This window comes from Lissotriton vulgaris, chromosome 7 (genome assembly GCF_964263255.1).
Source record: "Lissotriton vulgaris chromosome 7, aLisVul1.2, whole genome shotgun sequence".
Taxonomy (NCBI): Eukaryota; Metazoa; Chordata; class Amphibia; order Caudata; family Salamandridae; genus Lissotriton; species Lissotriton vulgaris.
Genome location: NC_141695.1, coordinates 1,317,553,714 through 1,317,578,924, shown reverse-complemented (window position 1 = coordinate 1,317,578,924; position 25,211 = coordinate 1,317,553,714). Strand labels below are relative to the sequence as shown.

Here is a 25,211-nt window from a genome sequence, read left to right as displayed (position 1 = left end):
GTGACCCGCGAAGCGGGTTCCGTTAGCAGCAACAAGGAAATCCGCAGTTTCACGAGAAAACGGCTGTTGGGGTCAAGCAGCAATCCGACCCAGTCACAGGCAAAGTAGGTATGTGCACAATATATATTTCACAATACAAGAGACAAGGCAGGAGATTAAAAGTCATAAAAGGGTAGTAAGAGATAAAGTAGGAGTGAAGGACACAGAAAGGAAAACAAAGGAATGGTGAAGGTCAGAGAGAGTGAAAAAGAAATAGAGGGAGAGCAAATTACTAAGAGGATAATCAGATGGATACATTCAGTGACAGAGAGGAAGAGAAGGAGAGAGAAATGAAGTGAAGGTGAGTAAGATACTATAGGAATGTGAGTTAGGAAAACTAAAGGAAGAAAGGGGAATAAAGAAAGGGGAGTGAGTGACAGGGATGCAGGAGTGAGTGAGGGTGGATTCATGACAATGAGGGATGGAAGGTGAGTGAGGGTGAATGTAGGGGCGTAAGACAGTGAGGGGACAATGGGAGTGAGGGTAACAGAGAGGGAGTGAGGGAAGAGGAGTGAAAATATGAGAGAACAGAGGGAGTGAGAGAAGGAGTGAGTAAAGGGGAGTAAGGTGAGTGAGTGAAGGGGAATGACTGAGAGAGCAAAGGAAGGAAATAAGGGAAAGGGGAGTGAAGCAGAGGAACTGGGAAAAGGTGAGGGCGTGAGGAGAGAAAGGGGAAGGGGAGTTAAGGATGATGAATGAGGATAAGTGAGGGAACCGGAGTAAGGGGACAGGGGTGAGGGAGGGTGAGAGAAGGGCAGTGAGGTTGAAGAAAGAGGGATGATAGAGGGTAGATAAAGGCGAGTGAGTGTAAGACAAGGGAACTGAGGGAGTGAGGACACAGAGGTAGTGAAGGAAAGAGTGACAGAAAGGGACTGAGTGAGAGAGGAAAGAAAGGTAAGTGAGGGAGTATGGGTTAGTTATAGGGAGTGAGCGAGACAGAAGAGGAGTTAGAGAGTGAAGGGATGGAGAAAGTAAGGCTAAGAGAGAGGGAGGGAGGGAAGGGGAGTGAGGAAGTGAGAGGACAAAGGGAGTGACATAAGGAGTGAGAGAATTGGAGTAAGGTGAGTAAAGGAAGAAGAATGAGTGAGGGAGCGAAGGAAGAAAAGAGAGGGGAAGGGAAGTGAAGAAGGGAGACTGAAAGAAGTTGAGTGTGGGAGGGGAGTTAGGGAAAGGGGAGCAAACATGGGGAATGAGAATAACTGAGGGAAGTGGAGTAAGGGAACGGGGGTGAGAGAGGGTGAGAGAAGGGCAGTGAGGTTGAGGAAAGAGGAATGATAGAGGGTGGATAAAGGCAAGTGATTGTAAGACAAGGGGACTGAGGGAGTGAGGACATAGAGGTAGTGAAGGAAAGAGTGAGAGAAAAGGACTGAGTAAGGGAGCAAAGAAAGGTAAGTGAGGGAGTATGGGTGAGTTATAGGGAGTGAGCGTGACAGAAGAGGAGTGAGAGAGTGAGAGGACGGAGAGAGTGAGGCTAAGAGTGAGAGAGTGAGGGAAGAGGAGTGAGGATGTGAGAGGACAGAAGGAGTGAAAGAAGGAGTGAGTGAAGTGGAGTAAGGTGAGTAAGGGAAGGGGAATTAGTGAAGGAGGAAAGAAAGGAAAGAAGGGGAAGGGGAGTGAAGTAGAGTGACTGACAGCTGGAAAGTGGTGGATGGGAGAGAGGGAAAGGACAATGAAGGAATGGGGAATGAGGATAAGTGACGGAAGTGGAATAAGGGAAGGGAGGTGAGGGAGAGTAAGAGAAGGGCAGTGAGGGGGAGTTAAGAGGAGTGATAGAGGGTGGAAAAAGGTGAGTGAGCGTGAGACAAGGGGAGAATAATATATATTTCATAATACAAAATACAAAATAATTTGTACAACATGTTATATGGTTTATTTTTGCTGTTCTCAGAATATATTGAATTTCACTTAAAACACTGACTTCAATACTACTCATCATATGACAGCGGGCAAAAAAAAAACACAATAAAAAAGATTGTGTTTAAAAAACCCATACAACGTTTCAATAAATAATGTAAAATTTTGAAAAAACATATCTTAACTCACTTTTGATCCACATACTTTTCCACGAGGCCAAATAGTATATAGAAAGTCCTTTTCTTTGGAAATTACTCAATAGTATTCTTAATCTTCCATTTACCTGAGTTTCTGAAAGAAAAGCTCCAACATCTTTTACATTATGAAACAATAGTTATATTTCCACCTCTAGCTTACTTATGATTAACATTTCCTATAATACTCACTGACTCACCTCTATGACAAGCACAAGTTTTTTATTATCTTGATCACTCTCACTCGCAAAGTAATTTTGAACAGCAAACTAAGTTTTATAAACTGCTCCGATCTTCATAGGCCAATTACCTTTCCTAAAATTTCGGTTGTAAGAATACTAGGTAAGAATTTTGTAAGTCAGAAGGCAAACATTGTTTGAAAGTCAATTGAGTATCATTACAATTATTCCAGCCTTTTTGACATTTTAAATAAGCTGTGTAATGTCCTGATGTTGTCGAAGGACCATCATGGTAAATAATTGCTGCAGTTGCAAAGGTTCTTCCTGAAATTGATAATTGAGAAGCCACAACATTTTTAATTCAAGTTGTCAATTTAGTTCCATCAGGTCTACATCGTTGGAACATTAAAAATACATACTGTCCATATCTTTTTACAAAATAATGTTTATAGCATTGCAGATTTACATTGAGTACAGACCAAGTTTTGATTTGCTTCTCTAACTAGATTATTAAAAGACACTGATTTGCAGTCTGGTAGAGTCAAATATATAAATCTTTCAGTGTCTATTGTAGTAGTACTTGAAAAGGAACAATTTTTGCAGTTATGCTGCCATTTATAAGAATGGCCAAAAAGATTTTCTACATCTACACCTTCATCTTGCAATACAACAAGCATATACATTAGAAATTCCTGACAACCCTGCTGAATGTTCTGTGAAAATTGATTAAGACCAGAACAAATGTCTAAAACATTTCGAATTTCAGAAACACTTTCGGCCAGATTCATGAAACGAAAATCAGCTCGCAAAGGGCCAGATTCTGAGAATCTGGCCCTTTGCGAGCGCAATTTTTGCATTTGGGATTCATCATCCCAAATGCAAAAATCGCTATTATAGAAATCGCAAATTTGAGAGGAATTGCATTTAAGGAATCTCTATTTAAGATTCCTTAAATGCAATTCATGAAACATTTAAAAATTGCGAATTCGCAATTTCGGCCCGCTATTTACCACGAATTCAAACCTTGTGGTAAATAGCGGAAACTTAGAAAAATGCACTTAAGTGCATTTTTCTAAGTTGTATGTTACACACACACATGTCATTGGGACATGTGTGTGCGTAACACCAGCATCCAATGTCATTTCAGGGGTGCAACAGGGTGTCCTTTGGACACCCCTGCACCCTTGAAATTGCAAACTCAAAATGTGAATCGCTAATAGCGATTCGCACCTTGATATGTCATCCCATTCATTCCTATGGGCCTTTAGACCCATAGGAATGACTGGGGAGTTATTTCTTAATTGCGATTAGCAATTAGCTAATCGCAAATAAGGAAGCTGTAGGAATCGCAAAAATAATTGCGATTTGTACATGAATCCCTTTTTGCGAGTCTGTAATAGCGATTCCTTAATAATCGCTATTACAGACTTGCAAAACGGGACTTTGATGAATCTAGGTGTTTGTATTTTTGTTCTATCACTGCTACATTTCTGAAACACAGAATTCAACAAACAACAAAATCTTTGATCCCGATTTTCAATAATCTGTTCTGGTACAGTTTGGAGAAAAAAAAGAACATTAACCACTACATTAGCATAGCAGTTGACACCAGAACTGTTTTCAAACTGAAATCCAACAACATCTTTAACTGAATCCTTTTCCTTTCTGCTTACAATTATTGGTTCATCTACTTTTTTTTTTTTGCTACAACTTCACTACAATTTTTCTCATTTCTTCTTTTTCGGCCTACTACACGCTTTTCAAATAGAGGATATTGAGGTAAATTTGGAGCATACTCTCTTCTTAACCTATTATATTCTTTTACACAATTTAGATCTGCACTAATCTTTGTCTCATCAAAATCAATCAAATACAATCCAGATAAAGTTCTGACTCGAGATAAAGCAACATATGCCATACCCTCCTTGAACACAGAACTTCCAATATTCACCAAAGAACTATCTACACTTAAACCTTGAGATTTATGAATAGTCACTGCATATGCCAAAGAAACAGGAAACTGTTTTCGGCGGACATATAAACCTTTCACAAGCAAAAATCGAGCAGAACAACGACTGATTTGGTGTACTTATTCAATACTATCAAATTTAATTTTTATAAATTCAATTCCATCTCTATTTCGGTAATTCACAAAATCAACAACATGACCCATTGCTCCATTTACTAAACCTCTTTCCACATGTAAATTACGTCGTAAAATTATACGACAATTTAAAGATGCATACAGAGTCTTTTCCAAACCAGCAGTTTTAGATATTGTCTTCTCTAAAGAATCCAATTTTGATTTCAACTTTTCTGACAAAATAATAGTTGCTCCTTCATGCTCTATTTTATCAATAGCTTCCAGTTTCACAATCTCTTGATTTTCTAACTTTAACATTTTATTGTTGAAGATTGAACATTCTTGCAGAGTTGGCATCAAACATATGACAGATTTGTTTTCAGGAATTTTCTTAAAAATATTCTCTGGGAGAATGTTTTCGTTTGGAAACAAATTTGAAATTAATCGTGCATGTAAAGCTTCTTTGCCATGCTCACTTACGTTTCCAATTCTTACATCTTGTAGAATATTTTTATATTCTTCATCCTTTGCCTGTTGCATATTTTGAAGCAGTTCTGCATATTTGAAATTTAACCATATGTTAACATTTCCAATGCTTCCTAGGCACTTCCTTGTATCTTCATGTGTAAGCATTTTAAACACTGGTTGTCCTTTCACTGGAGTTAGCTGCAATAGATCTCCAAAAACAATGATGTGTTTGCCTCCAAATAACACATCATACTCTGTTTTAAGAATTTCTTGCATTCTTAAATGCACAAAAGCAAGCATTACATTTGATACCATGCTTACCTCATCAATGAGAAGAAGTTTCATTTTCTTCAGAACTCTGGAAACTTCACAACAAGCTTCTCCAGATAGCTTGTAGTATTGTAATTTATTATCATGCTCTACTGGCAGCATCAATAAACGATGTAAAGTAATCCCTTTAATGTTATATGCTGCCAACCCAGTTGGAGCAGTAACAACACAAGACAGCGATGACTCCGTTCTTTTCTGCAGATAAGTTGCAATTGCTTTAATCAGAAAACGTTTTCCAGTTCTTAACTCTCCACTCACGTACAGTCGGACAGGCAAAAATGACGTACATGAGCACTCTTTTTTCTCATGACATAAACCATGCTCAATCTGTTCTGTGACTTCGTCATATATTTGTTTCTGCTCAACGTTCAGTTCTTTTTCCAAATCTTCTAAGTTAACTTCATCCTCCTGAGCTTGTTCCATGGCTCTTTCCACTTCATCCATGGCAGTGGCAGCTTCATTTTGGATAATTGGTCCTCCTAGTGGATGCTGACTCAATGAAGCAGAACTCTGACTGTCTTGAGAACTGTCTCTAGCAATCTCTGCTGCAATTGTAGCTTCTTGCTGTATTTCCTCGTTCAACATTTGCAGATAATTTGAAAAAACAGGACATTCTATGATATCCTTGGTTGCATTGAACGAATCTTCATAACTAAGAAAATCTCCAAGTAGTTCCTTTTCTGTACGCCATGGCTTAAAGAGTTGCAAAAGAGCTAAATAGTAAAATTCCCTTTTGTCTGGAGATTCACAACTCAATTTTCGATGATTAATCAAATGGCCTTTTCTTTGTTTCACCAGACAGCCTTCACATCCAATTACAGCATATACACCTTTATTGATATCTTCTGTGATGTTCCTCTTAAAAGTATAGGTTTGCAGAACTTCATAGAGACAAACGTTCTCAAGATGGCTACTTCTATTTGGATAGTATGTATTCAACATGTTTGTCTTCAAAATATCTGTACTGTTTGGTTCTTTCTCCGCCAAATACTCTATTTCTTGTACAGATTTCAAAACTCGGTTTTGTGTTGCAGCAAGACCTAGACTCACACAAATGATTGTTCTAGATTCGGCATATAGACTTGCTGATGATAACCAATCAGAACATTCATATGCTCCAATTTCTTGATGCGACAACATCTTCAGACTGTAACTGTATAATTTCTTACTTAGACTCTTTTCATGTGAAATTTCCTCCCACATTTCCTTCAGTTCCGTCTTTTCTGATTTTGTGATGTAAGACGTCACATATCGAGCCACAGTAATAGAGTTGTCAGCAAAAGTCCTTGGAACTCTCTCTTCTGGCCCTCCTCTTTTGGTCCCTCCCCCACTCCTTCCTCCACAGTTAAAACCCTGGGTGTCAAAATGAACAACCAACTTACTTTACACTCACAAATCAGCTCTGTGGTCTCTTCCTGTTTCCTCACTCTTCGAACCATCCGCACTGTCTCCCGTTTCTTTTCCCCCAGGCACTTAAGCTGATCATGTCCGCGCTGGTGATTTCGCAGCTGGATTATGCCAATGCCCTGTACAACGGCATCCCTGCATACAGCCTGCGGAAGCTCCAGATGGTCTAGAACCAAGCGGCCCGGTTGGTGTATGGTCTCCCCCGCTTTCACCACTCCACACCCCTCCTCAAGGAGCTCCACTGGCTTCCTGTCAAGGAACGCTCCCTTTTTAAAACCGGCTGTATGGTTTTTCAGGCCCGCCAGGGCACTGCCCCCGCTTTCATTTCCTCTCTGATCAACGATTATGTCCCGATCAGAGAGCTTCGTTCTTCTTCTAAATCCCTCCTGTAAATCCCACGTTTCAAACGTAAAAAGTGGGGTGGAGCCAATTTCTCAACCTTGGCTCCCACCTTCTGGAACTCCCTCCCCGACCACCTACGTTCTGCCACACAATATTCCCCCTTCCGCAAAGACCTAAAAACGTTAGAGGAAAATAGAGGATATTGAGGTAAATTTGGAGCATACTCTCTTCTTAACCTATTATATTCTTTTACACAATTTAGATCTGCACTAATCTTTGTCTCATCAAAATCAATCAAATACAATCCAGATAAAGTTCTGACTCGAGATAAAGCAACATATGCCATACCCTCCTTGAACACAGAACTTCCAATATTCACCAAAGAACTATCTACACTTAAACCTTGAGATTTATGAATAGTCACTGCATATGCCAAAGAAACAGGAAACTGTTTTCGGCGGACATATAAACCTTTCACAAGCAAAAATCGAGCAGAACAACGACTGATTTGGTGTACTTATTCAATACTATCAAATTTAATTTTTATAAATTCAATTCCATCTCTATTTCGGTAATTCACAAAATCAACAACATGACCCATTGCTCCATTTACTAAACCTCTTTCCACATGTAAATTACGTCGTAAAATTATACGACAATTTAAAGATGCATACAGAGTCTTTTCCAAACCAGCAGTTTTAGATATTGTCTTCTCTAAAGAATCCAATTTTGATTTCAACTTTTCTGACAAAATAATAGTTGCTCCTTCATGCTCTATTTTATCAATAGCTTCCAGTTTCACAATCTCTTGATTTTCTAACTTTAACATTTTATTGTTGAAGATTGAACATTCTTGCAGAGTTGGCATCAAACATATGACAGATTTGTTTTCAGGAATTTTCTTAAAAATATTCTCTGGGAGAATGTTTTCGTTTGGAAACAAATTTGAAATTAATCGTGCATGTAAAGCTTCTTTGCCATGCTCACTTACGTTTCCAATTCTTACATCTTGTAGAATATTTTTATATTCTTCATCCTTTGCCTGTTGCATATTTTGAAGCAGTTCTGCATATTTGAAATTTAACCATATGTTAACATTTCCAATGCTTCCTAGGCACTTCCTTGTATCTTCATGTGTAAGCATTTTAAACACTGGTTGTCCTTTCACTGGAGTTAGCTGCAATAGATCTCCAAAAACAATGATGTGTTTGCCTCCAAATAACACATCATACTCTGTTTTAAGAATTTCTTGCATTCTTAAATGCACAAAAGCAAGCATTACATTTGATACCATGCTTACCTCATCAATGAGAAGAAGTTTCATTTTCTTCAGAACTCTGGAAACTTCACAACAAGCTTCTCCAGATAGCTTGTAGTATTGTAATTTATTATCATGCTCTACTGGCAGCATCAATAAACGATGTAAAGTAATCCCTTTAATGTTATATGCTGCCAACCCAGTTGGAGCAGTAACAACACAAGACAGCGATGACTCCGTTCTTTTCTGCAGATAAGTTGCAATTGCTTTAATCAGAAAACGTTTTCCAGTTCTTAACTCTCCACTCACGTACAGTCGGACAGGCAAAAATGACGTACATGAGCACTCTTTTTTCTCATGACATAAACCATGCTCAATCTGTTCTGTGACTTCGTCATATATTTGTTTCTGCTCAACGTTCAGTTCTTTTTCCAAATCTTCTAAGTTAACTTCATCCTCCTGAGCTTGTTCCATGGCTCTTTCCACTTCATCCATGGCAGTGGCAGCTTCATTTTGGATAATTGGTCCTCCTAGTGGATGCTGACTCAATGAAGCAGAACTCTGACTGTCTTGAGAACTGTCTCTAGCAATCTCTGCTGCAATTGTAGCTTCTTGCTGTATTTCCTCGTTCAACATTTGCAGATTATTTGAAAAAACAGGACATTCTATGATATCCTTGGTTGCATTGAACGAATCTTCATAACTAAGAAAATCTCCAAGTAGTTCCTTTTCTGTACGCCATGGCTTAAAGAGTTGCAAAAGAGCTAAATAGTAAAATTCCCTTTTGTCTGGAGATTCACAACTCAATTTTCGATGATTAATCAAATGGCCTTTTCTTTGTTTCACCAGACAGCCTTCACATCCAATTACAGCATATACACCTTTATTGATATCTTCTGTGATGTTCCTCTTAAAAGTATAGGTTTGCAGAACTTCATAGAGACAAACGTTCTCAAGATGGCTACTTCTATTTGGATAGTATGTATTCAACATGTTTGTCTTCAAAATATCTGTACTGTTTGGTTCTTTCTCCGCCAAATACTCTATTTCTTGTACAGATTTCAAAACTCGGTTTTGTGTTGCAGCAAGACCTAGACTCACACAAATGATTGTTCTAGATTTGGCATATAGACTTGCTGATGATAACCAATCAGAACATTCATATGCTCCAATTTCTTGATGCGACAACATCTTCAGACTGTAACTGTATAATTTCTTACTTAGACTCTTTTCATGTGAAATTTCCTCCCACATTTCCTTCAGTTCCGTCTTTTCTGATTTTGTGATGTAAGACGTCACATATCGAGCCACAGTAATAGAGTTGTCAGCAAAAGTCCTTGGAACTCTCTCTTCTGGCCCTCCTCTTTTGGTCCCTCCCCCACTCCTTCCTCCACAGTTAAAACCCTGGGTGTCAAAATGAACAACCAACTTACTTTACACTCACAAATCAGCTCTGTGGTCTCTTCCTGTTTCCTCACTCTTCGAACCATCCGCACTGTCTCCCGTTTCTTTTCCCCCAGGCACTTAAGCTGATCATGTCCGCGCTGGTGATTTCGCAGCTGGATTATGCCAATGCCCTGTACAACGGCATCCCTGCATACAGCCTGCGGAAGCTCCAGATGGTCTAGAACCAAGCGGCCCGGTTGGTGTATGGTCTCCCCCGCTTTCACCACTCCACACCCCTCCTCAAGGAGCTCCACTGGCTTCCTGTCAAGGAACGCTCCCTTTTTAAAACCGGCTGTATGGTTTTTCAGGCCCGCCAGGGCACTGCCCCCGCTTTCATTTCCTCTCTGATCAACGATTATGTCCCGATCAGAGAGCTTCGTTCTTCTTCTAAATCCCTCCTGTAAATCCCACGTTTCAAACGTAAAAAGTGGGGTGGAGCCAATTTCTCAACCTTGGCTCCCACCTTCTGGAACTCCCTCCCCGACCACCTACGTTCTGCCACACAATATTCCCCCTTCCGCAAAGACCTAAAAACGTTCTTGTTTAAACAGGCCTTCACCTTGTAACTTGTCCCTCCTTGCTCTGCGCCAGGTTCACTCCGTCCTCAGTTGCTGGACCCACCACTATAGCGCCAAGAAACCGTACGGGTAACGCTGCGCTCTACAAATGTTTTAAATTCAAATTCAAATTCAAATTCATATTGAATATCCATGTTAGCATTCCACATGGACAAAATGACTGGGTTGTAGTCATTTATGTATTTTGACTCTTCATTTCTTCTTAGGTTGTATGTATTTTTCGGTGATTTTCTTGTCACAGTATGTCGCAGAGAAGACATAAAATTGTTCACTCTTCCTTTCGATGTTACTGGACGTGGAAATGCAAAACGACATTTTGTGTAGAACTTGTCCTTGAATTTGTATTTTCGACGACAGTATTTTCCACAACGATTGGTTTGAAAGCGTAAAACTTGATGTCTTAAATTGTTTTCTTCTGTACTTTTCGGAACAGCACATGTAGAATACTGTTCAATGAAACTCATCACTTTCTCATCTGAATCTGTTCCAAATTTGGGTGCATCTTTAATCCATAGCAGCATATGTATGTGAGGAGTACTTCTTGCTTGATACTCCTTTCTCCAAAAGAAATCCAAAACCTCTCCAAGCGGAGGATTTTTTTTGTTTGTAATAAAAGACATAATAGCTTCAAACCTATGATTGAAATACCTGCATACATTAACTGGATCCAAAGGGCACAGTTCTCCAGGTGTCTTGTATTCAATATTTTCAATGTTTTTATTTGCCTCTCGTAGAAATTGAAGTATACTCAGCACAGCTAAGAGTGAGGAACCATGTAGGAGTTCCTAAGTTTCTTAGCATACATTTCAATTCCCCATGACGATAGTACCAATACTCATTAGTACCACGCTGAAATGCCATGAGATTAATTAGCTGGGATTCCAAAACACTGTCTTGCAGTTTGACTTTATCCATAAAGTCCCTTGCCAAAACATTTTGTAGATGTACTCCACTTTTCAGTATATGGTTCACTGCATAAGAAAGTCCTGACAAGTCACTCTCAAAATATAGATGGACAAATATGGAATGCATTGACGAAACCTTGGATCTTCTGCATATAATCCTAAAGTCCGGTATTCAGATGCAGGAATTTGAACAGGACGGTCGTCATATCGTCCACATTGACCTGTTGGAAATAACTGTGGAAAACAACGAGCTTCCAAACTTTCTTCCCATACACTAATGGGACTTCCTTTTGCTTCTTTCATTTGAAACAAGACAATAGCATTCCCCATTACTTCTTTGGAATGCAATGGATGAACACTATAATGTTCATAAATTTCTTCACTTCTAGAGACATCAACTTTTTCAATTTGCCCAGATGAGAAATCACTGTCCTCTTCTACAGTTGTTTCCTCTTCTCCAACATATCATTTTTGTAGTAGTGATTATTTTTTACCAAATACAACGTTGCCTTTTTGACTTTCCTAACATCCACTAATTCTTGCCAGATTTTTTTACTCTTTGTTGGAACACCATTAACTAGAATAACCAGAGGTTCCTCTTCTACTTTTTCTACACCAATTGTATCAATATTTTTCTTAAAATCGAGAGGCAAATAAACAACTCTTCCCTTTAATCCTCTCTGTAAATCTGAAGGAGGCAATTTCCCTGTCTTAGGCTCCATGCGAACAATAGCCTGAAAAAGATGCACACATTGAATCAGAATAGACTCATAGGTATTTAAATCCATCAATTCAGAAGGAATGTCCACCAACTCCAGATTATTATGAACTGCTCTAGCAGGCATTCTGTTTTCATTTAATTTATTATAACAATATTTACAAATATGTTGATCAGAACCAAAATCCAAACAATTTTCTACCAACAAATAAGTTGCAAAATCCTTCCACTCATCATTATTTTCCATTTCGGTTTTTACATATAAATCAACTAATCTAGTCTGATTGTTATAATGAGTTCGTCGACAACACACACAAGTAAAATTAGGCCTTTCACTTGAATTGACCTTAAACTTTGTAATTTCATGTTCAAATTTTTCTGTACTTGAAATCTCTACATTCTCTACCACATTACCTTCTATTATTGTATCAGTTTCTGCACTGTCCTCTTTTTCACCAAAGTAACAAAACTCAATTTCTTCACAAATGTTCTTCACATCTAATTCAGTTTCATGCAAAAGAGCACTGTTTAACTGTTTTAGCTTAAGTGCTGGACTTTTTGAAAAATACAACCTTCTCACTAATTTCCTCACTTTATTATGATGCACTGCTAACATCCTAAAATGGTGAAAACACTCTGACATACATTTCTTGAAAGACAAGCCAGTGAATGCCAATGCAAACCTATTTTTTCTCTCACTCTACAAGGATCTAACTTTTGCAAAATCTTCATTTTTTGTTTTAGACTTTTCTTAGTATATGTCCATAAGAAACTGAGAAACAAATCAATTGAATCCTGTCGCACACTACAAATACTACTACAATTCCAAGTATACACTGGAGCCTTAGGACATCTCCCTAAAACTTCATCATCTAACACCTCTTCTGTATTTCTAGGCACAATTTTTTCTTTTTCAACCAGACAACCGTCCTTTACCTCATATGCTCGACCACTGGTGTCAACTGCATGCACCAAATCATTATCCTAAAAGTAACTTTCTTCATTAAAAAATGGCTCACAACTTGAACTATGCTTCCATTATCCAGAAAAAACATCGCAAAAATTAGTCCAATTAATTACTCTTTTCCACTTACATTTTGATTTGAAAACACTGATTACCTTATCTAGTGTACAAATTCTATTGATTACTAAACCATATAATTTATTTTTCACTTTAAATGCCTGATCCACAATCTTCACTATGCTTTCTTTTTCTTGTAAAAGGCACTCTTCTTTTGATACATCTTTACATTTTTTAATAAATTTAAAACAATTCTGTTATAAAACATTTGTCTACGAATGTCAATAAATTGATTTCTCCGTCTATTGCTATAGAGAATATCATCTCCTTCTACAGCTCTAACATTTTTTGGGGCACTCTGCTTTTTTTCTTTATTTAGAGATGTTTGTTTTTTCTTTGAAAGAACATCTTTTTTTTTTTTACATTTCATTAACTTCCTTAAAAAGTTCCTTGTTTGCTTACCAGGAGCATTCTTTTTTTTCACTGAAGATTGTGTTTTAGATGAATCTTCTATTTGTCTTTTCTTGGACCATAAATCATGTTTATATATTTTTTGTCGACACAGGCACAGAGTTACATGAGACACAGGCAAAGAGAGAAATGACACACAGAAAGAGAGAGATTGGGCAGGTACAAAGTGACATGAGACACAGGCACAGAGTACCCTTTAACCTTAGCGATGCAAACTGTCAGCAGACACAGGTGACATTATTGACAAATGTGAAAATGTAATTCCTTATTTCACATATACACTCAGTGTGATCCTTGACCAAAATGTAAAAGCCAGACATTTTACCAGAAAACATTTACCAGAGTGACATGAGACACACACAAAGAGAGAAATGACACATAGAAAGAGAGAGATTGGGCAGGTGCAAAGTAACATGAGACACAGACACAGAGTACCCTTTCACCTTAGCGATGCAAACTGTCAGCAGACACAGGTGACGTTATTGACAAATGTGAAAATGCAATTCCTTATTTCACACAGACACTCAGTGTGATCCTTGACCAAAATTTAAAAGCCAGACATTTTACCAGAAAACATTTACCAGATTGACATGAGAAACAGGCAAAGAGAGAAATGACACACAGAAAGAGAGAGATTGGGCAGGTGAAAAGTGACATGAGACACAGGCACAGAGTACCCTTTAACCTTAGTGATGCAAACTGTCAGCAGACACAGGTGACATTATTGAAAAATGTGAGAATATAATTCCTTATTTCACACAGACACTCAGTGTGATCCTTGACCGAAATTTAAAAGCCAGACATTTCACCAGAAAACATTTTCCATAGTAAATCGTTTTTGACACAGAGCACAGCCCATTTAAATGACCACTACAAAACAAGGTAGAAACCTAACTCATTTCCAAAATATATTTCCAATATGCACCATTACAATTTTTTAACAGCATTAAAAAAAACATGACACACAATGCAAGAATAAAGAAGCACAATATGCTTCTTAATCTTCCCCATAGTGCATACAGCAGTCTATCTTTATTAAATGAATCATTACTCACCTTTAAAAATGCTTTAGAAGATTTAGAACAGTGTCAGTCACACACTCCAGATTTTCTTAAGCAGAATCTCTGAAATGCACCTCAAACACTTCAATCAGAAATGGCCCTGATTCCCTGTAATTCTTCACACATATCACTGGACTTAACCAATTAAAATTCTTCCCACACTATTTCAAAACCAAAGTAACATTTTAATTGGTTCTACATTTCAACACTTTCAAACTCACATAATATTCACCCATCCCCCCAGTGCTCAATCACCCTGTTACCATGGTAACTCCACCTAACTCAGCACACAAAAGAATTGCAAAAGAATCCAGCAAGGGTGTTTGACCTCTCAATGTAGTAGCTAATCATGTGCAATGTTTCTTTCAATGACTTTTTCGCAACCATTAGAATTGCTTCTTTCTAAAAATAAAAGCATGCACCCTAATTTACAGTGGAGAATTTTAAGAAATCACCAATCATTTCTGCTTTTTCAAGTGCACTGAATCTTAACCACTTTTTTTTCATAACTCCTACTTTCAAACTGCCATTTCATTTCCACAACTCATCTGAATACAACTACATCTACCTTGAAGATGCCAAAAGTCTGGATTGTGGGTCATAGCTATGTTCACTGGAGTGAAAAATATGCAGCTACCAGAGGTATTCACAACCTTAATTTACCAAATGTGGATATTATGTGGATTGGACAGAGAGGATTGAGAAGTCACCAATTGATACCATTGGTAAAATCCTTTATGCATCTACCACACCCTGACCTCATAATTGTGCACTGTGGTGGCAATGACCTGGGCGCTTTGACTGGGGTAGGTCTGGAAATGCTTTTAAAGGACATCTTTGGGCAATTGATGTCACTTTTTCCCAAAACTGCCTTGGTATTTTCTAATATATGCCAAAGGCAAAAATGGAACTGGTCCAACCAATTTTGTCCACAGATTGAAAAAGCAAGGAAACGTGTGAATAAATCTGTTTCTTCTTTCCTCAGAGACTATGGTATGGGTTCCATATACCACAACAACTTGCGTTACAACATGCAAGGCATTTATAGGAGAGATGGTGTACATTTTACAGATGAGGGGAATAGAGTCTTCCTCTTGAATTTTAGACTCTGCATCGGTACCTACCAGGGCCGGACTGGGAACTGAAAGAAGCCCTGGCAAATTTAGCCAGACCAGCCCCCGTCCGGCGCGTAGCGAGCGAGCGCAGCGAGCCAGCCGGACTGGTACTAGGGGGGGTTGGGGGGGTTATCCCCCCCAAGAAAATTTTGCAAAACGACAGACCAAAATGGTGAATTTTACAGCACATTTTTCATTACATATTCAAATTGTAGCAACTTTCAAAGCACAGTAAATAGTAGATGATGACCTTAAAGAACATCAGGTTACCCACCCAGTCATATGTACCCAAAGATATTCTTTCAGAGAGCATAAAAAATAGACACAAGTAGTGAATCAGAGAGAACAAAGTAAAAGTGAGAACAGCCCCTATACTCTCCAAATCATGTACTCCCAAAAAAATGTGTAAAAGATCCCCCTAAAATCCAAATCTATCTCCAATCTGGCATCAAATAAGTATGGTGAAATAGTTGATGCAGACCGATTCGGCGCAGCCCCCAATTTTGCATTGAAATGGGCAGCCAAAATCATATTGAATGGCAAACCCAAACATGAACTTGAACTCCTATTTGTCAATATATCCACAAAATACAACAGCTGGGAAAAGATATCTAAATGAAAAATTGTATTATAAAAATGTACTAGAACCCGTGCTTAATTTGAGACGGGGCTTTCTGGTGCTAAGCACCAACACTTAATTGGTTTCCGGCGCTCGGCACCAGCACCTTATTGTCTGCACCATACTTAGAACACATGGTGGCGCTGCTCATCTAATTTAGAGATGAGCAGAACAACAGTAGTTTAGGAATACAATATACATTAAAATTGATAATACCTGCCTCCCCAACCATTCCTTTAGCTTTGGGTACCAGGAATAATCTGAACTTTTGCATTTAAGCGCGAGAGAGATGGTTAGTAGTTGTTTTGACAGCGATGACAAGGGCGATGGGTGGTGCAAGCTGCAGTGGCTTCCTGGTCAGAGCCCTGGAACTTAATATTTTACAAATTAAGCACTGACGAGAACCAGACCTAAGTTGAGGCCCCACTTTGAATCAAAAGCCTGCATTTCCCCTGCCTCCCCCGGATATAACGGCACAATATTACAACCAATGTTGACCTTAAGCCATGTAGCCAATCCCACCTTGGCCCAGCCAGAAGGCATTGGACAGGCATGGAGATTATAACATTTGTACCCATCATAAAAGACATCACCCATAACCCAAAGTCCCCTTGGGCTGGTTAGATGACTTATCCCTGTGTTCTGATTGTATACCACTGCAGCGGGGTATTTCAGCCCACCAGGAAGGGCCTGCCCTTCTACCAGGCTCAGGGAAATACAGGGAAAATAAGTTAGCCATTCTGTACAACACTGCCCACATGGCAAGCCAACATTTCTGGAATGAATCAAAAGGCACAAATTACAAGTCTTTGGGAAGTGTAGGCGGACAGGAACAGAACTGCCATTCTGCCCCGCAGCACTGCATCAATCATTATCCTCAAAGCCAGATGGAACCATAAATGTATTCTTGGACGTGAATGGATTCGCATGATACAGAAGCTAGAAAGACGTGTTCCTATAATGAGTTAACCGGATTGAAATATTTGTAGACAAATCCCAGGCCTTATTTTCACAAATTGAAGCAAAATTGATCCTTCTAAACGCATTCGTGAGTCTGTAATCATATACATGGATTAGAGGAAAGCTAGGAGGTGTTATTAGCTGAGGGCAGAGCAGAGAGTAAGAATATATTGGCAAATGTAACATATGGGTTAAATTGGCTTTACACGTCCCCAGGCACCCCAAGTGTTTAACTACTTTGTGATATTGTTTGCTCACAATTCTTACACACTTTTACCTATGGGGCAGTGGCATTCTGCGAAAATTGTGCAGATTGTCAAACAGAGCCCAGTGTAGACGTTTTAGGGTACTCTTTGCGAGGCCTAATTCAGTCAACTGAGCTCACATTATACTGAAGTTCAATCTTCAGAGATCTTTCCTTGGAAGCTCAGTCTTCCAAGCCTGTGACAGGAGGAAGTCTGCAGACCCAAACTCCACTGTGGATGGTTTGGGTGCAATATAGAAATCATGGTGTGATCATCTGCAGACAGTACTAACTGATCTATGGGATGCAGGATAAGCATGTGTGATTTTTAAAACCCTGATCAAAAATATTATTTCTCTGAAGTTAGCTCTAATAAGAACTTTGAGGTCTATTCTAAACTAAATAATGTTATAGATCATGAAATCACACGTCCCCCAGCATTATTTGAGATAAGCCCTACCTTCAAGATTTAGACAAAAGCTCATTTGCTGGCATTTTATATCCCTCCCATTAAGAGAGTTATACATCTTATAGCTCCCGTGGGTTTATAGAGTAAACATTGATACATATGTTATGCTTTGCCAGTTTCTTTAAATAGACTTAAAACCTTAAGGGTACATTTTCTGGTTAGAAAGTGGAATAAGAAACTGTAAAGAAGTGATTAAACTATTCCTGAAATTTGATTACCTTAGCGTGATGGAACAATGGAAAAAACGAGTTGATGCAGATGAAACATGCTTGCAAAAAATTGCCCTTTTGAGCCCTCTTAGTAGTATCTTATTTGGCAAATAATTTAATTTGGGTAGTTATTCATTTATTTATTTATTTATTATGAAATGTTACTTTGGTCACTTTCTTTTAGAATAGCCTGTGAATCACTCCTAACTCAGTGGCTAAGGTCCATATTTCAATGTTTGCGGATGGAGTAATTTCCGTTGGTCTGATTTAGGACTTTACGCCTGCCAGGCCGAGACTACTCTGCCTGCCAAACTTATAAATGACTACCAAGCCAAGGTAATGTAAAAAGCTTTGGTGAGAACCGCCATTATAGCAGTTCCTGTCAATGCATTTTCCTGTTTGGCGCAGGGTTCCTTCAGCAAGACACAGCTCTGTACCAAACAATTTTCTTTTTTTATTTTCAAAATGAAAATCCCCAAACTGGAAAATACAATTTAGTTTCACTGCCCCTTAAAGCCAGGGTTTCCTGCAGGTTGCGGCCAGTGAAAACTGACCTTTAATTCAGCTCATCTAAATTAGGTGGGTGGAATGACAGCTCAGTCTCCGACGGCCCTTACTCCACAAGGCCAATGGAGGGGATTCATCATGTAGGAGACAGAGTAGTCTCTGCCATTATTAGTCCTATAGGTCCATCCGCATATACATTTGCCCAGCAAACCGCATTCTTGGTGGTAAGGATACTCTGTTGCTATTGCAAGGGAATATCCTTACCACCAAGAATTAAATGTAGTCCTAAGTTATTTCGAAATTCTGTTTGACTACGACCTGGGTATGTCTATCATTTTATTGTACGTTTGTAATTGTTTTAGGTATTATAAATACCTAAATTATTCTATACAGGTCCCCAGCTTAATAGACAGGACCAGAAGTACATTAAGACCAATCTAGACCATTGCCTGGAGTGCCACCTGTGGGACAGTGGCCTGTTCCCTCCTACCGGGCTCCTGTTGTGCAGGTAGACTGCCGTCTGTACTGGCTGCTTTCAGGGTAATGTTGCCCCTAGGAAGCTGTCATGTGCACTGCATGCACGTGAGCTCAGCGATCAGCTGCCCTGTAGTGCAGCAATAAATATACACACAGAAGGGCCCAATCCATCCATAGAGTTTATTGCACCACACTGATCAACCACAGTACAACTTTATGTAAGGTAAGTGGGCAACGTGTGAACAGTCCCAGGACGTCTCACTACATTGGAACCACTTACCTGCAGGCTCAGACATAACCCTGGAGTAGGCGCAATAAGCCATCGAGTTATCACACTAGAGGTGAAAAATCTAACCTCAGAGTTACACAAAAATATCAATAACTATATATGCTAAAACCCACTGAACTTTCTCAGTAGGATTGGAACCTCTTATCTATATTTGCAGTGAGTGCATTAACCTGCTGATCTCTCTCTGTAGGATTGGAATCTGTCACATTCTAGTTACATTCAGATGTTTGAGTAACTCACAGAACTTTCTCTGCAGCAAGGACATTTACCTTTACCTCTGGAGCCTCCCTGCTTAGATAAGAAAGCTTGACAGGTTACACATGGGGCTCGACAGTAGGTATGGTCACCAAGCAAGGTATCCCACTGACTCGGCCTGAAACAAGTGAGCTGCAGGTACCACACAGACTTCTAACAATGGAACTCGGTGATCTGCACTTTCTTTAACTGAGATCTCCACAGTGGATACATTAACCTCATAAAGTATCTCTTTTTAAACCAGAACATGCAAATTATATTAATTTTTCTGTCGTTTCTTCATGCCATGATTTTTCCTTTTTTCCTGCCTTGTTGTACTTGATTTTCCCTCTCTTACAGTCACATTGACAAACGTCACCTCTGTTCCCTTCTGTAAGTTGCTGCTTATGTCTTTTTTCATTCTTTTTCTTCTGTGTCATACTTTTGCTCTTATACACACCCACCTTCTTTCAATTCTATGCCTGTGGGTATTTATTTAGAACTACCTACAAAGCAATGGAGCTCTGTAGAAAAGTGAGGGTGAAGGTCGGAGTACAGAGGACGGGTGAGGTGGTTAATACAGGCAGGACAAGGGGGCGTCCTCCCAGCTGGGATTCACCATTTGGTGGGACGCCAGGGGAAGGGGAGTTACCTAAAGAGGAGGGTCTTTAGTTTATTTCTGCAGAGCTATAACCCCAAGATTTGTGCCACTATTACTCAGCCCCTACTGGTACCCCACCGAGGACCCACTGAGGCCAACCTGGAAATTATAGAGACCAGACTTAGTAGAGCAGAAATCGGCCGTAATCTTTATTGTGCATCCAATATCTGTCAGATCACCTTATGAATTCCAACTAGGTCACATCTCCTCAGTGACTACGATCAGTGGACAATTTACCATACAAAATGTAATTTTGTATGATAAGCCGGGATCTAGAGGAATCGCCAAGTGGGGCAGGCCCTCCCATGGTAACCCTTGGCCCTCCTAAGGGCTATTCTCAAGCAAAGAAGGTGCATTTTTGTTTTTTTTATATGTTTCCAGGGTGTCTTTGTGCCCCTAAACTCTGCTAAATCGCCTCACTTGCATGATAATGGTTGAGGCTCCTAAAAATCTCTGCACGGACAGGTGTGAAAGTCAGCAGGCATGGGTGCTGCTGTTCTCTCCCAAACAAAAGAACACCTGTGGATCTATGACGCTCCTGCAACAACAAAAGACAGGGAATGCAACTCCCAACAAAGGGTACTTTGAAATGCTAAACCTAAATGGGGCGTAAAGACCAGAGCTGCCAACTGGAATTGGGGATAGACCTCCTCAGCCTCCAGCAGGAAGGAAGCTCGCCCACTAGGCCTGTCGCCCACCACACCAGACAGTCAGGGCATCAATATCTAGGCCTCCTCCCATATGACGTGACGCTGCCCCCCGGCCCCACAGTCCAGACAGTGCAGTGCTGAGCCCAGTCAAAGGTAAGCAATGCATTCACCCTGATAGAAAATTGACTAGATAGGTCACGCGAGGATGAGTTCAGGCCCGGATGAGTTGGTATAGATGACATGAGTTTGCGCTAGCCTATTCAAACATCTTCACGCTGTCTTTAGTAATGCAGAGACAACCTGCAATGTAAATGCAGGCACCACCACCACACATAAATCAATCAGATCTGGCCAGCGCACCGATGCAAAGCACTCACCTGCGTGCGGCAGTCCAGACAGGGGAAATTAAATTACGGGATGTGCCACTCTACGGTTAATCATAAAATACTCTTAAACCGTCTCCTCGACATGGGAATATCGGGAGAAGCCCTGGTTTGGTTCAGGTCTTTTTTAAGTGATCGAACCTTCCAGGTCTTTTTAAGGTACATCGGTCTCTTCTAGCAAGCCACTGGGATGTGGGGTGCCTCAGGGCTCATCACTGAGCCCTACGCTCTTTAATGCCTACATGAAACCGCTGGCTGGGATTGTGCGTCCGCATGGTATTAACATCATTACCTATGCGGACGACACCCAGCTAGTGGTCTCTCTTGTGCAAAAGAGCAACCCACTACCGCAGTCCAACTTAACAACATGCCTGGAACAGGTCAAGAGTTGGATGACAAAGTCCTGTCTGAAGCTCAATGACGATAAAACGGAGCTTATGCTCCTAGGCGCCCCAACTCCTTCCACCTTAGAGTTGTTATGGCCTCTGAGCATGGGCACAGCCCCCACCCCTAGAGACAACATCAAAAGCCTTGGGGTGGGGATGGACAAATCATTGACCTTCGACACGCAGGCAACCAAAGTCTCAGCGACCTGTTTTGGCCTCCTGAGGATGGTTAAAAGAATCCTTCCACTTCTTCCCTTTGAGGCCAGACAGATAGTTATACAAGGCTTAATTCAATCTCGCCTTGATTTCAACAATGCTCTGTACCTGGGGGCGCCGGAGTACACTTTACAAAAACTGCAGTGCATCCAAAACTGCGCAGCTCGCACATTGCTTGGTACCCCTCGCAGAACCTCAATAAAACCTGGCTTACGAATTTCAGGCCAGCACAGTTGTACTTTAGGGAGAGGTCCACATATACAGGCGCGAAGGACTGACATTCCGAGGACCAGTTGGCAAAGAACTCCACGAGCCAGGTCACCCGTCGATCTTTATCAATCTCCTCATCGATGGTCTTGTCATTGAAATATTTGATATATTCTGGTCCCATGTAGAGATGGGGTGTACAGGTCATCAAGAACACTAGGCACAGGGTGAGATAGAGCAGTCCCATCAGGATGTCCAGACGGAAGAAAAGAATTGCATTGGCAACTTTACTGAACAGGAAGATGTTCCCCATGTGTTGCTCAATGATGATGGAGCGCCGGTTCTTCATCATGCCGATGGCGCTGAGGAACATAAGAATCTCTACCTCCCTCCAGTCAAAGTCGCAGGAGTTGCCGTCCTGGCGCTGGGTGGGCAGTCCCAGGCACAGCAGCGGCGCCTTCCGCACCAGCCGGAAGGCGAGCGAGAGCAGAGCCGAGAAGAGGTAGTAGGGCCGCGCCAGCCATCATTCCGCATTACTGTATCTGCTGAAGCATGGCGCCTCTTCTTGTGTTTGCGCTGAAACGTCGGCTGGTTCTGCTTACTCAAAAGTCACGATTTTGTTTTTCGTCGAGTCACGGTATGGGTTTTGTATTTTCTGGCTAGGCACAAACATTGGCTGGTTTTGCACAGTCACAAGTCGGATTTCGTTTTTTGCTGAGTCACGCTACAGCGCGAGTCTGCACAAACAAACATCGGCCGGATTAGCTCTGATTTTCGCTGTGTCACGAAACCTGATTTCCCAGTGAGTCATGCTTCCCGAAACTGCCCACCACCCCCACCCGGATCCTTGCCGAGTCATGGTGGGCTAAAGGGAGGTGAATTTACATGCAATATCCATACCAACCTTTTAGAAGAGGAAAGTGGAAGTTAAAAAAGAACATAATCGGAGAATGTACTTCCCCCATGAGCTTCTATTGGAGCAGATGCGATTCCAAAGGGGATACTGACAAAATATAGCAAATTTGGGTTTAAATAATCCTGAGTCTCCCGTCTGAATCGGGTTCAGTGGCATGTATGCAGTGCACCACAATGTACTGGCCCCCTAAAAAAGGTGTCCTATTCAGGTAATACATTTAATAATACACTAGCTTGTCTGAAGCTCAAGTATGTTGTACATACGATATGTTAATTACCTGAAATATGCAGTTTTTGCATCAACAGTCTCTGGTTATCGTATTCTCTCTCAGGTCTATCTCATTCTCTCACTACGAGGTCTATCTTATTAGCTCCCTTTCTTGTATATCTTGTTCTCTCTTGGGCATGTCTTACCCCATCTATAACGTCGGTCTCCTTCCCTAGCAGTTCTTGCTCAGCCTTCCAGGCGTGAGCATTTGCGTGAGCCGCGGGGCCGTATCGAGTACAGCAGGGCGAGCAGGGGTGCCAGGACCGCCATGGTTCAGGGTTACTGGACTGGAGCAGGGGGTGACGTCATCACGCAGGGAGCGTGTAATACTTTATAGGGCTGGGCGGTGCCGCGGCGGCCGCCTAATCAAAAATAAATAATTTATTTTAAATCAGCGCAGCACTGCCAGCATGAGTTCTCATGCTGGCAGTGCCACGCCGATTTCAAATAAATTATTTATTTTTGATCAGGAATCGTGCTACCGTTCAGACAGGCCAGCAGCCTGATTGTGCTTAATGTCTGTGTTCTGTTGTTGGGGCCGATTTGGACCGACCGTCCAAATCGGCCCCAACAACAGAACCAGCCTCCGGACACAAAACTGCCCCCCACCCCTGCCTGCCTAATGGGGGATTGCCCGGTGCCCGGCATGACCAGTCCGACCCTGCTCTTGGATATTATCCTTGAATAAAACAGAACAATTTCTACTTAGCGTGTATGACATCCAGATACTTTATTTCACTCTGGATCACAATTTGTGAACACTTTGGACAGAAATGCCAAATTGATATTAGGAATTCCCTAGTAAGGATTCACAATTTGGAGCTGCTAAATTAGCGAATCGGTCACTTCGCAAAATTAAAAAATCTGAGCGAAAAAATTGACTTTTGTACAAAGGAAATCCCTATGTTATTCATACTGTTTGCTAGCTGTGCTAAATTCAAAAGAAGACAAGGATTTATGGGATTTATTAAACCTCAAAGACCTAAATTCAGGAGATGGTCAACATTTTTGTGTGGTATTGCCCATCAGGGTCGTTGGCATTCGTCCGCACCAGTCAGAGTAAGCCCTAATCTAAATGTAGCCCACTGGGGGATATAGATATTATAAACAGTAGTGAAGATACGTACACACATATTCATAATAAGCACAAATCTTAAACAAGTGTTGTTATAATAAAACTGTCAGAAACAATTAAGTGAAATCCTTCCACAGCCTTCATACTATTATCGCCAATATTGGAGTATCTGGACTTTTTGGTTCCGTCCAGAGGTGTCAGGGAACAACACCCAAAGACCCCGGAGTTCCACCTGCCTTGGTGCGCAAATGAACAGAAACACGGGCTTCTCGATGGTGGCGTCAAAGACCAAAGGTTTATTACTGCAGGGACACAGAAGTCACAGTAACTACGCATGGGCAGTAACTAGGAGCCTGTTCAATTTGTACAAAGAGGGTTGCTCCTTATATACTAGTTTTTGGCCTTCAGGCGAATTCTTCACATGTTAGTACTTTCCTAAAACCTTTGTATTACAGACAATAAATATTTGGCGTACACAGGAACTGTTGATAAAATCTGTTACAAAAACATCTACGAAGAGGGGTTCCCACTAGTTCATCACAGTCCCTTGTCAATATTGCATTCAAGAGCCGGACCGCCTCATCGTAAATTTCGTTACCTCCCCCTAATAAAGGCCCAGAAGGAAAGGAGCAGAGCCAGGTGCAGAAGATAGGAAAGCGGGATAAGAGATGTTTGTGGGTTGTAAATGGGCAAGGCTACCGGCTTCGGCCGCCTAATCATGATCGGGACAATGGACACGAGAACCAGTTCAGGTGGGCTGGCCTCGGGCAGAGGAGGCAGCCTTTGTTGAGTCATGTAGCTACAGCGTGATCTGGTTTAAGGTGCACGTGTCATGAAAGAGGTGAATCTCCGGCTAAGGCTACGTGTCCTTAATCGAAATGAAGTGATCAGAGGTTATTGCATATGTGAGGGCAAGAAACACAAAATGGCGGCCATGATCTAAGATGGATGCCGTGGGTAGATCAGAAATGTG

General features: G+C 40.8%; 1 pseudogene; it reads right to left on the bottom strand.

Annotated features, from left to right (window-relative positions):
- Positions 1–23,433, bottom strand: part of LOC147703587 (thioredoxin-related transmembrane protein 2 pseudogene) — a 64,064-nt pseudogene extending 40,631 nt beyond the window's left edge.
- Between the last annotated feature and the right edge of the window lie 1,778 nt (positions 23,434–25,211).